The following is a 12,300-nucleotide window of genomic DNA, read 5'->3' as shown; positions in this document are numbered from 1 at the left end:
TCCCCATCACTGTGTATTTATTTCAGTTAGATATTTACAGATATTTGCTGATACAAAAATACAGTGACCAGGCAGACTGAAAGGCGAGGCAATGCCACCCACACTGCAAAACCCTCCAGCTCCTTAAGCTCCATGTACTTTGCCAAACGCTTTCTCAAAGGCTTTAAATAGTTGAAAATACTTCAACATGAGAACAACCCCAGGGCACCACGTGCACCGGGTGGGCCGCGCTCAGTATCTGTACTTGGTGGAGTAGTCCTTCGGAGACACGACCAGCCCACGGCCCTTGCGGGCCCCCCAGTACACCGTCTCGATGATGTCGATCATCTCCTGCTTGTCCTCCATGGCCCAGTTGATCTTGTTGTTGTTGCCGGTGCCCAGGTCGATCATGATGTGCTTGTTCCTTTTCAGCAATGCTGTACAGAACCTCATCCATCTTCATGCAAGTAGGGTCCCAGTCGTGCCCAAACCGAATGACGACCACGCGGTCTTCTTCCGAAAGGATGGCCTGATCCACCTGCCAGCCATTGTGCAGGTGCGGGAGCATGTACGACATCTTGAGCCGACAGGTCCGCGCATCACTCGCCGACCCCTTCCCACCGTCGGCTTCTGCTTTTTAGATGCTCAAATTATAGTGGAGAATCAGACAAACAGGGAGTAGGAGATGGAATTAGAAGTTAGAAAGAGGAAAAACCAAGGTGTTCTGATAGACCTGAGGGTCGAGTGGAGGTTGCTTACCAAGCCAGCCAGGGGAGCCTCTTCAGAGGGAGTGTCACTTCTACTGGGGCTGGCCTGTTGAGGATGAGCCAGACTTGCTTGGGGGAGACTGGAGGAGGTGTGTCCTAGGAGTGGGAACAGCAAGGCCAAGACCTAGAGGAGGAATGAGATTGGAGCATTCGAGGAATACATAGATGAGCAGGTGACTGAAGAGAAGGGAGGTGAGGGCCATTGTCCAGGTCCTTTCTGTCTGGTCACTCTACAGTTTACTTTCCCTTTCATCCATGTGGGCCCTGAAGGTAGCTGCATCCTGGAGAACAGGTGGGTGGATGTAACAAGAGCTCTTGTCAGCTGCTTTAAGGGAAAACAGGAAGAGAAGACTGTGAATGCCTCCCCCTGAGACTTCAGTCTCCCCCCTGTAGGTGGATGGAAAGGATCTGAGCTGCCTAATTTCTCCCAGAAAACCAGAGCCCAGTGGGGAGCAGGGCCTCTCCCAGTTCTTTTTAAGTTCAGAGAGATGGAGAGACATGTAGTGGATGCCTCTGATGGCTGCCTTTGTCCTCCCTGCTGACTGTGGGCTCCTGGGTGTGCACCAGGAAGGGGCAGGTGGCTGACACTGGTCTTTGTCCCTTGGTGAGCAGAGAGTCAGATGTGGGGGAGGTGGGGGACACACGTGGGCAGGAGGAGGGGAGAAGCTGATTCATTCACATCATCGCTTGCATCCCTGTGCCAACTTCTGGATGCTTGAATCTAAGTTCCTGGTAACACTCAGGTATCAGCTTTCCATACTTTTGTAAACAGCGTGTACCCTCCTCCTGAAGCTTTATTCTTGCATAACTGACCCTACTTCTCTACTCAGAAAAGAAGGGCTGGAGTGAGGCAGGAGGCCTGGGGAGGATTAAGGCTGGGTAACTTTTGGGGGGTTAAAGTTTTTGTTTTTTGCACTGGCACATGGGATAATGTACCAGCCCACAGTAGACAGTACATTAGTTTCCTGAGTTTTACTGTTTTCCTAGCTGGAGAAAATTTATTAAATGCTGGAGAGCAGAGCCTTTGCTCGCAGCTTTTTCCAGCCCACGGCTCCTCAGCAGTTCATTGCTGCCAGAGAAGGAAGTGAAGTTGGCCCAGCCTCATTGCCCCAGCTTCACCCATGCTGACTTGCAGTGAACACTTCCTTTTCAAAGTGCCAACAAAGGATGTCTTACCAAGAATTGCAAAAGCATAGAATCTTGCCCTTAACAGAGGTGGATGACCCCTCTCAAGTTCATGGAATCCCTCTTCTTTCCACTTCTTCTTTTTTTTGAAACTCGGTTGCTGTTTGTTCATCTTATTCTACAACCTCCCTGCCTCCTAAGAATCCACAAAGATGGTCAGTCTGTAAGGTGTCTGGGCTGCTAGAAAGGACTTCATCCAAGCCAAGGAATGAAACACCATACCCTCTCCTACCCATCTTGGGCTTCAATTTCTTCTCATCCATGGAATTTATACCCTTTTCGACTGTAATGGACAGAGAAGGAAATGGACAGAGAAGGGACAAATAAATATTGGAGACCAACTGTTGTGCTTTATCCCTTCCACCTGTTTATTCATCAATTCACTCATTTACTCTTTCATTTTTTCTGTAAATAATTAATGAATGCATCCTGTGAGTAGAGCGCTTCCAGGTGCCAGAGATTAAGCCATGAGCAAGATGCAGAGAGTCCTCTGAAAGCTTACGTAAGCAGTAGGCTTTTGGCACATTCTTCTTCTTTTTTGGGGCCATACTGCACAGCTTGTGGGAGCTTAGTTCCCCAACCAGCTACTGAACCCGGGGCCTCCACAGTGAGAGAGCAGAGTCCTAACCACTGGACCACCAGGGAATTCCCTGGCTCATCCTTCTTAAAATGAGACAAACAAAAAGCTTTCATCATGATTTATTACTGAAAAAGTGGTACTGTGAAGGAGCTTAGAAAATACTTAAGCAAAATGAATTAAACAGAAATTCTGTGTGGTCACACAGTATCACTTTTAGGTGTATCTTTTTCTTTTGTCTCTGAATGCTTTCTCTGAGCTGGGATCATACACAAAAATATCAATTTCATAGCCCAGGCTTTGACATATTGTGAGCAATATCATTTCATTATAAAATTCTATATGTGGCTGAAAGTAATTTTTCAATAAAAATGGTGCATAATTCTTACAGACTTTTTAAGAAAATCAAACTATAAGAAAAAACTCATTGTTTAATACTATTCATATTTTGATGTGCAATTTTCTAGTCGTTTTTATATATATAATCATTATACATATTAAATACATATACCTTTAAACAAAAAATGGGGTCATTCTAAATGTTCTTTTCTATAACCTGATTGTTATGGCTTTATAATTGCTTTTATTTAGCAATGAGTAGGCATTAAATCAGAGAAGGCAATGGCACCCCACTCCAGCACTCTTGCCTGGAAAATCCCATGGACGGAGGAGCCTGGTGGGCTGCAGTCCATGGGGTCCCACAGAGTCGGACACGACTAAGCGACTTCACTTTTCCTTTTCACTCTCATGCATTGGAGAAGGAAATGGCAACCCACTCCAGTGTTCTTGCCTGGAGAATCCCAGGGACAGGGGAGTCTGGTGGGCTGCTGTCTATGGGGTCGAACAGAGTCGGACACGACTGAAGCGACTTAGCAGGAGCAGCAGGCATTAAATAGGGCTTCCCTGGTGGCTCCAGATATCTGCCTGCAATGCAGGAGATGTGGGTTTGATCCCTGGGTTGGGAAGATTCCCCTGGAGAAGGGAATGGCCACCCACTCCAGTATTTTTGCTTGGAGAATTCCATGGACAGAGGAGTCTGGCAGGCTATAGTCCATGGGATCTCAAATAGTAGGACACAACTGAGTCACACACACACACACACACACACACACGCACAAAACAAAGATTGAGAATGAAGAAAAACAGCATAACAAACATCCCTGCACTCACTACCCCATGTAGCCCTCTGCAGTTCTGTCCCTTTCCCCTTTCCTCCAAACAATCTCTCTTCCAAACATAATCTATGCTATACTCTCATTTTTCCTGTGATTTTATTACCGAGTCCAAGCTTGTACTGCTCACCCCAAATGGGCCAATTAATCAAGGGACAAGTTGCTAGGGCAAGGGATAGTGACTCTCTGCAGAAAACCCACAGAAGGAGAAGACTGTGGACTAGTGAACCATCTTTCCTGAGTTAGAATTCAGCCTTTTTTTACACTAAAAGGGGAGGGAGTAAGGTACTGTTTCTGGTCAGACTCCGGAGGAGATGTGTTAATTTCTCCTGTCCGGCAGCCATTCACAAGTGGGGCACAGTCTGGAAGTTTCCCATGAGCTAAACAAAGGTATTTTAGCTTGATGATCATGACATGGGAGCCAGGGATCCCAAAGATGGGTCACTGCATAATTTAAGCTTACAAGCAATATCCCTTTAGTGATTGTGTGAGAATACAAAGTTTCTTTCCTATTGCAGTTTCACCAAGCACACTTGAATCTTAAACCATCTATTTTTAGTTTTGTGTATTTTTGAACTTTATATGAGTAGAATCATTATATGTATTCCCTCATAGCATTTTTTCTCAACATTATACTTCTGAAAATTCACCCATATTACTGTATCTAGCTGTAGTACATTTTCTTTCACTTCTGGTGGTATTTCAGTATGTGAATATATCATAATGTATTTTTCATTTTCCCATTTAAATTTTTGCTAGTAATTGATTTTATTAATTTATTTCTGCTAATGCCAACAGGGCTGCTGTGAGTATTCTTGTGCATATTCCCCAGTGTACATGTGCAAGGGTATTTGGGGGATGTATTTAGGAGCACGTAGGAAATGGCAACCCACTCCAATGTTCTTGCCTGGAGAATCCCAGGGACAGCAGAGCCTGGTGGGCTGCTGTCTATGGGATCGAACAGAATTGGACACGACTGAAGTGACTTAGCAGCAGCAGCAGCATGCTAGGTCCTTGGATAAGCTTCTGAAATGGAGCAGGACCCTATGATCATTGCCCCCCACCCATGTTCTTTGCCTGCCTTTTGTTTGTGGAAAACTTTAGTCAAAGAATGAGTTTAATTAGAGAAATGAGAAATGCAAAAACAGAGGGAAACTGTCAAAGGAGACCAAATAATAATAATGTAGTCACTAAGCACAGTTACGGAGAAGGCAATGGCACCCCACTCCAGTACTCTTGCCTGGAAAATCCCATGGACGGAGGAGCCTGGTGGGCTGCAGTCCATGGGGTCTCGAAGAGTCGGACACGACTGAGCGACTTCACTTTCACTTTTCACTTTCCTACATTGGAGAAGGAAATGGCAACCCACTCCAGTGTTCTTGTCTGGAGAATCCCAGGGACAGCGGAGCCTGGTGGGCTGCTGTCTATGGGGTCGCACAGAGTTGGACACGACTGAAGCAACTTAGCAGCAGCAGCAGCAGCAAGCACAGTTAAGGACCTTTAGTTCCTTCTCAAGGACTGTAGCTAGTATTTTGAACCATATCCTGTGAGCTACCTTATGAAACCCCATGTGGAAGACTTCAATTATATGATGACCAGACTGTACCCCCACCACATAAGCTGCCACAATTCTGAGAACTGACCTCAAAGAAGTGGAAACAAACCGACCCTGGAACTGAAGATTAACTGTACCTAAAACAACCAAGATGACATTGGTCGCACCACCGATGACCAATTTGAAGACGATTGTCAGAGCTGATTGTGCTGTTTCTACATATAGCCCCCTCCTTCTGAATATAAGAGCTCTTACCCCACGGGTTGCCAGTGATGGGGAGTCAGCCTTTGAACAGATGTCTGCCTAGCCCCATCTCCCTCCACACAGTTGCCAGGATCTGAAATAAAGGAAGCTTTCCTTCCCACCCACCTGGCCTGTTTATTGGCTTTTGAGCAGTGAGCAGCTGGACCCCAGATACTCTTTTGGTAACACTTTTACTATACAGGATGACAACAGAATTTTCCGAAACCACAGGACCTAGTCACAGTGCCAGCGGCAGCATGTGGGTGTCAGTAGTTCTACATCCTCTCTAATATTAATACTCCTCAAATTTAATAATTAAATTCAGAGGGAGACACACAGGAGGATGGAAGGAAGGCCAACTTTATTCTTTCCAAATCCAGAATCCACAACTGGGTACACATAGTCAATAAATATTGCTGGTTTGATAAATTTCTTACAATGTCTGCCCTGGACCCAGCTGATTTCAGGCACTGAAATCCCTGTGTGACTGAAGGGGACAAAGTGAGGGGATGTGAGAGCAGGCCATGATCTCTCAGCATATTTTGTAAATAATACAATTTGAAGCTGGAAAGGAATTACAACCAGAACATAGCATACATAAATTTAACATAAAGGGAAAGTGAGCCCTAGAGTTTGTCTGGAAGTGGTTAGTGAGATTGCAGGGACCTCACCTGGCTCAGGTCCCTGTAGCCAATCTGTTCACGTCTCTAGCTCTTTCCCTGCTGATTGTAGAGCCCTCAGGGGTCTAATTCCAATTGCTGATGTAATCCTGGATTCACACCTTGCTGGGGTTGGCACAGACTTTACAGTCTCTTATATGAAGGAAACAGTGGTAAAAGGGAAAAATGCATAAAAGAGAAACGGTTCAGGAGCAGAATATCTGTGGGATTTTTTCTCTTTCTACTCCGTGTTTTTCTCTGTGCTGGGGAGCTCAGATTCAGTCTAATTTCAGAGTGAGAAATATTTCCTCAAGCCCTAAGATCCCCTAGACATTTGTTTCATTGCTCATGGGGGCTGACTTCTGTCTTTTGCAAAAAGGTAGCTCTTTCTTGACCCCTTGTAGGCCCTGGGCCTAGGCAGAAACTCCTCAGGAATCTCTCCTGTGTCCTGCACACCTAGCAGGGCCCCGGGAGGCTGGTCCTTTCCAGGATGTTTTCTCGCCCACCTGTCTATGCTTTGTGGACTGTGCCCACTCCATGTCCTTCAGGATGTCTCTCCTATGGAGAGTCAGGAGGACTGGCTCTGACATAGCATCAGGATAGAAGGATAAGCTGCTGGTCTCTAATGGGAAATTTATTGAGGGACCCAGTGAGAAAAGTATGAGAAACAACAAGATTTATCAATTTCATTAATCTTTCCAAATGACCAATTTTTGACTTCACGGATTTTTCTCTTTTCTGATTTCTGTTTCATTGCTTGCAAATCTTATTCTTTTCTTCCATGAACTTTCTTTGGGCTTAACTTGCTCAGTTCTTCCTAGCTTCTTAAGGTGAAAGATCTATTTAATTTTTTTATATCTTTCTGGTTTTTGAATAGAAATATTAAAAGCTCTAAATTCTTTTGTAGGTCTGCTTTAGCTTCAAAATGACAGGTTTTTATATCATGTATTTTCATCATCATTCAGTTCAAAATATTTTCTTGTTTATTTTGTGATTTTTATCTTTGCCCCATGAGTAATTTAGAATTGCATTCTTTATTCCCAAATAGTTGAGTGTTTATTATATATTTTATTGTTATTGATTTCTAATTAGATCAATCAGATTTAATAGATTATACTATGATCAGAGAATATACTCTGTGTTATTTTAATTCTTGGATATTTATTTAGACTTGTTTCTTGGCCCAGTGTATCTTGGTGAATGTCCCATGTACACATGAATATGTATATTGTATTTGGATTTTCTGAAGTTGATTTTATTGTGCTTAGCTGTTGTCTTTTTTGTATTTATCTTGCTTGGGACTCCTGAGCTTTGTGGATCTGTAGTTTAATGTCTTCGACTTTTTTTGCTTCCTAATTCTCTCACCCCTTCTGATACTCCAACAAACATACATATTTATTTCTTTATTTGATATTTTTATACATATCTTGAATGCACTCTTCTTATTTTCAACATTTTTTTCACTTTTTGTATCTTAATTAGATATTTTCTATTGATCTATCTTCAAGTCTACTGGTTCTTTGCTCTGTCTAGTCTGCTGTTAGCCTAGCTAATGTACCCTTCACTTATAAGATCTTATTTTTCATTTTTAACATTCCTCTTTGATCCTTTTTTAAAGGTTTTCAGTGTCTCTGATGAAATTCCCATCTCTTAATTCATACTGTTCACTGATCAGATTTCTGTCCTTATAGTTTCATCTTAGTGGAATAATTCAATATGTAGCCTTTTCAGTCTGGATTCTTAATGTTGTGCTCCTGACGTGTATCCATAGTTTTGCACGTATCAGTTGCTGCTGTTAAGTCACTTCAGTCGAATCCAACTCTGTGCGACCCCGCCCCTGGGATTCTCCAGGCAAGAACACTGGAGTGGGTTGCCATTTCCTTCTCCAATGCATGAAAGTGAAAAGTGAAAGTGAAGTCCCTCAGTCGTGTCCAGACCCTCAGCAACCCCATGGACCGCAGGTTTCCAGGCTCCTCCGTCCATGGGATTTTCCAGGCAAGAGTACTGGAGTGCGGTGCCATTGCCTTCTCCAATGTATCAGTAGTTGACTCCTTTTTGTTGCTGAGTAATATACCACTGTGTGAATGTATAGTCAGGTCTGCTATAATACTTCTTTAGAAAATGTGAATTTATTCTAATATGATTGACATATTAGGAAACAATTTGAGCTTAAAACAAGTTATTCCATTTGCTTACATGTGATTTTATCCATGAAAAACACTAGGTGAACAGGCCTCATAGGTGTATATCACTACAGCTTGTATGTGCTCGCGCACACACACACTCAAATGCCTACCATCTACCTCAGTTCATTGCGTATGTTATGAGCCATACCCATCCACAGCTCGAATTACAAGTTTCTGATTTTAGACAACCCTCCTTCTACTGCTTCACAATAACTTACAAGCTGCAACCCCCTGACTCTCACTTCCACAAGCAAACTTTGGGCTTTTTTCCACGTGTCATACTTACTGTAGTATTTATGTTAACTATTTCACATACATAAAGTTGTGCTATTATTTTATTAGATTCCTAGTTTTTCCAGTGTATCTTTGAGCAAGTGTTTGAGTGTTGTGTCCCAATCCCATTTCCCTGAAGCCCTATGGTTTTTATTGCACACTTTCTCATATTTCAGTGATTTTTAAGAATGTATGTTTCATGTTATAGCAGAATAACGGTACCACAGTTTGTTTATCCATCCACCACTTGAAAGATATTTGAGTTCTATTTGGAATGAAACTTGGGGGTATTTGAATAAAACTTGTACAAACATTTGTGTACAAGTCTCTGGACATAAGAGAAAAAATAGTGAGATGTCTGAGGAAGTAAATGTAAATGTTCTGATGTGGATGGAGCTGTGACCTTGTCTGGAGATGGGAGAATGTGGCATGGAGGTCACTCTTCATTTGCACCCCAAGCTCCCTGGCTACCTGCTATATCCAGTGCCATCAAACCTCCTCTAGATGGACTAGTAGTAGTAAGGAAAAATACTGAGAAAAGGAAAAGGAAAAAATTTAATTTCTTTTAAAAGCAAAATTTTGTGTTCTATATACACTTAGGTATGTAATATGTTTGTTATTTTTCTAAAATTTTGATATGTGAAGAATATTAACCATTACACAAGTAGGGTATATCTTTCCTAAAATTGGGGCCATACTTGTGATTTCCTAAGTTGCAGAGTTCTACTGTAACCTTATGAGTAATTCTTCTCCTTTATTTTCCAGGATCAGGCAGTGTCACTGCCCTCCATCTTCCTGAAATTTTCTATGTAATTTAATAAGATGTTGGTTGGGAATTTATCCTGCATAAAACTGTTGTCTCACCCCCCAAAGACAATTCCATATATCCCTTCCAGAGACAATATCCCCTGGAGATGGCAGGACTATCCTGTATCTCTCTTCATCCTTCCAGACTATTGGAGCCGGAGATTGAAGAGAGAGGGAGAGAATCATTGCCCCGGGCAGGGAATGTTATTGCTGTACCACTCCCATAAATGCAGATGAGGGAAGACCAAGGGAAATATTTGTAGAGATCAGAGGTGCCATGAACGATAGAGGAAGTCGTCTCAAAACCTAGGTAGATTCAACATAGACAGTATATTTGCTGATGTGCCCTGAACGTACCTGAGTAGGGGTAAGGGGAAAGAGAGGGATGGCAAACAGAAAGTTTGCCTATACTCTGACTTTTGTTTGATAAGCAAGCGTAAAGCCAAGCTGCCATAGTGGGGAGAGGGACTTGAATCATCTTACCTTTGACCACCCAAGAGAATGATCTCTTGGCCAACTGCAAGCAGAGTACCAACTGAAACAGGGAATCATGAAACAGGGAATGTTAGGTTAAAACGTTTCAGGTGGAACCACACCTTGAGAGATGGATCTGATGGTTAAGAGCATGGGACATGGATGGACCCAGGTTTATTCAACATTGCTAACTACACAGCATTGCTGGCAGCACAGCTATAAGGAAGTTAACCTAAACTCTCCGAACTTTCATTTCCTCCTCTATCAACGGGGGGTGCAATAAAATTTGCACCATTAGTAATATTTTGAGGACTAAATGAACCAGTACAGGAAAATGCCTTATCTGGCCTACCATCTCTGCAGGGAGGGAATTTCATTTAGCCCATGAAGTCACTAAAAATAACAGGGATCAAACCTGGGCTATCTCTTATGCCACCAAGACAACAGGACTTTCGGGGATAACTAACATGAATCTGAACTTACCTGGCCCAGTGAGAAATAAATAGGCTTGGAGTATGTCTCTTGCCAACTTTCAGTGAATTTGGCCTCAGTTATTTCATCTGTAAAGTAAAATTAACCTCCCTTGCTCTTCCTTTCTGAACCACTTGGTAGAATATGATAGCCTGGACCCTCTGGAAAGAGTGACTTCCTTCTTGGGTTCAAGCCATTGCCATTTTTCTTTATAGAGAGAAAACCTCATGGCATTGAAAGACAGAAACTGGGGGTGACTGGAGGGGAATATTTTAATCACTGTGTTGGTGTCATGGTGTCAGTTGCACAACCCAGGGCTGTCAACACCCTTTGGTTAACAGAGGGGTGTTCAGAGTATCTGCATGAATATCTCCGTTTCCCCATTGGTTGGAAACACTTCTGGTGAAATTGCTTGTTCTTTGAGGTTCCTCTGAAGAAATGATTTCCTAGTTAGAGGGTGGCCAGGAGCTGGTATTGCAGCAGGCCTCCTTCAAGGTCAGATAGATCTGTGAAGTGTGTGCTAACTGCTGCTCCCCACAGAGCAGAAGGTGCTGATGTTCTTTCACAACTGATCTGACCACACAGATGTGATATCAGTGATGATGCCACCAGCGGTCCAGGTCAGAAATAGCCCTCACCATCTGGGCTGGAAGATCCACTTCTAAGACGGCTTCCTCGGTCACATGTGGTGCCTGGGCTGGGAATTTCACTGGAACTGTGTACATATGGCCCTTCTAGATGGCAGTCTTAGGGGTCAAAGATGAGTGTTCCAGGTGAATAAGGTAGAAGCTGCCTGGCTTTTTATGACTTAGTCACAGAAGTCCTATTGTATCTCTTCTACCATAATCAACTGGTTAAAGCAGTCACAAGCCTGATCAGATTCAAGGAGAGGGGACCTAGATCCTTGTTTCTGCACGAGAAGAGAGTCAAAGAAATCTTGGCCATGTTTTAAAACCACTATAGTATAATTTTATCTATAAGTATTTGTATTAGCTTCTTATTTTTTTATTTTTATTTATTTAAAAAATTTAAGTAGAATTGATTTACTGTATCATGTAAGTTTCAGGTGTACAGCAGTGATTCAGTTGTATTAGCTTTTTGTTGCTGCTGTAACAAATGACCCCAAACTTAGTGGCTTAAAACAATTCAAATGTATTCTCCTACATTTCTGGAGGTCAGGAGTCTGAAATGAGTCTCACTGGGTTAAAATCAAGGTATCTGCAAAGCTGCCTTCCTTTTTGGAGGGGTGCCCTCCTCTGTTATTTGGGGCTTCCCAGGTGACGCTAGTGGTAAAGAACCCACCTGCCAATGCAGGAGACATGAAGGATGCATGTTGGATCCCTGGATTGAGAAGATCCCCTGGAGAAGGAAATGGAAGTCCACTCCAGTATTCTTGCCTGGAGAATCCCCATGGACAGAGGAGCCTGGTGGGCTACAGTCCATAGAGTTGCAAAGAATTGGACACAACTGAAATTAAAAGACGCTTACTCAGTGGAAGAAAAGTTATGACCAACCTAGACAGCATATTGAAAAGCAGAGACATTACTTTGCCAACAAAGGTCCATCTAGTCAAGGCTATGGTTTTTCCAGTGGTCATGTATGGATGCGAGAGTTGGACTGTGAAGAAAGCTGAGCACCGAAGAATTGATGCTTTTGAACTGTGGTGTTGGAGAAGACTCCTGAGAGTCCCTTGGACTGCAAGGAGATCCAACCAGTCCACTCTAAAGGAGATCAGCCCTGGGTGTTCTTTGGAAGGAATGATGCTAAAGCTGAAACTCCAGTACTTTGGCCACCTCATGCGAAGAGTTGACTCATTGGAAAAGACTCTGATGCTGGGAGGGATTGGGGGCAGGAGGAAAAGGGGATGACAGAGGATGAGATGGCTGGATGGCATTACTGACTCAATAGACGTGAGTTTGAGTGAACTCCGGGAGATGGTGATGGACAAAAAG

At 43.1% G+C, this 12,300-nt stretch overlaps 1 pseudogene; it reads right to left on the bottom strand.

The window, feature by feature from the left end:
* LOC139176089 (thioredoxin-like protein 4A pseudogene) lies at positions 1-598 on the bottom strand (annotated as a pseudogene).
* Between the last annotated feature and the right edge of the window lie 11,702 nt (positions 599-12,300).

Source organism: Bos indicus, chromosome 19 (genome assembly GCF_029378745.1).
Source record: "Bos indicus isolate NIAB-ARS_2022 breed Sahiwal x Tharparkar chromosome 19, NIAB-ARS_B.indTharparkar_mat_pri_1.0, whole genome shotgun sequence".
Lineage (NCBI taxonomy): Eukaryota > Metazoa > Chordata > Mammalia > Artiodactyla > Bovidae > Bos > Bos indicus.
This window is presented reverse-complemented; position numbering and strand designations above follow the sequence as displayed.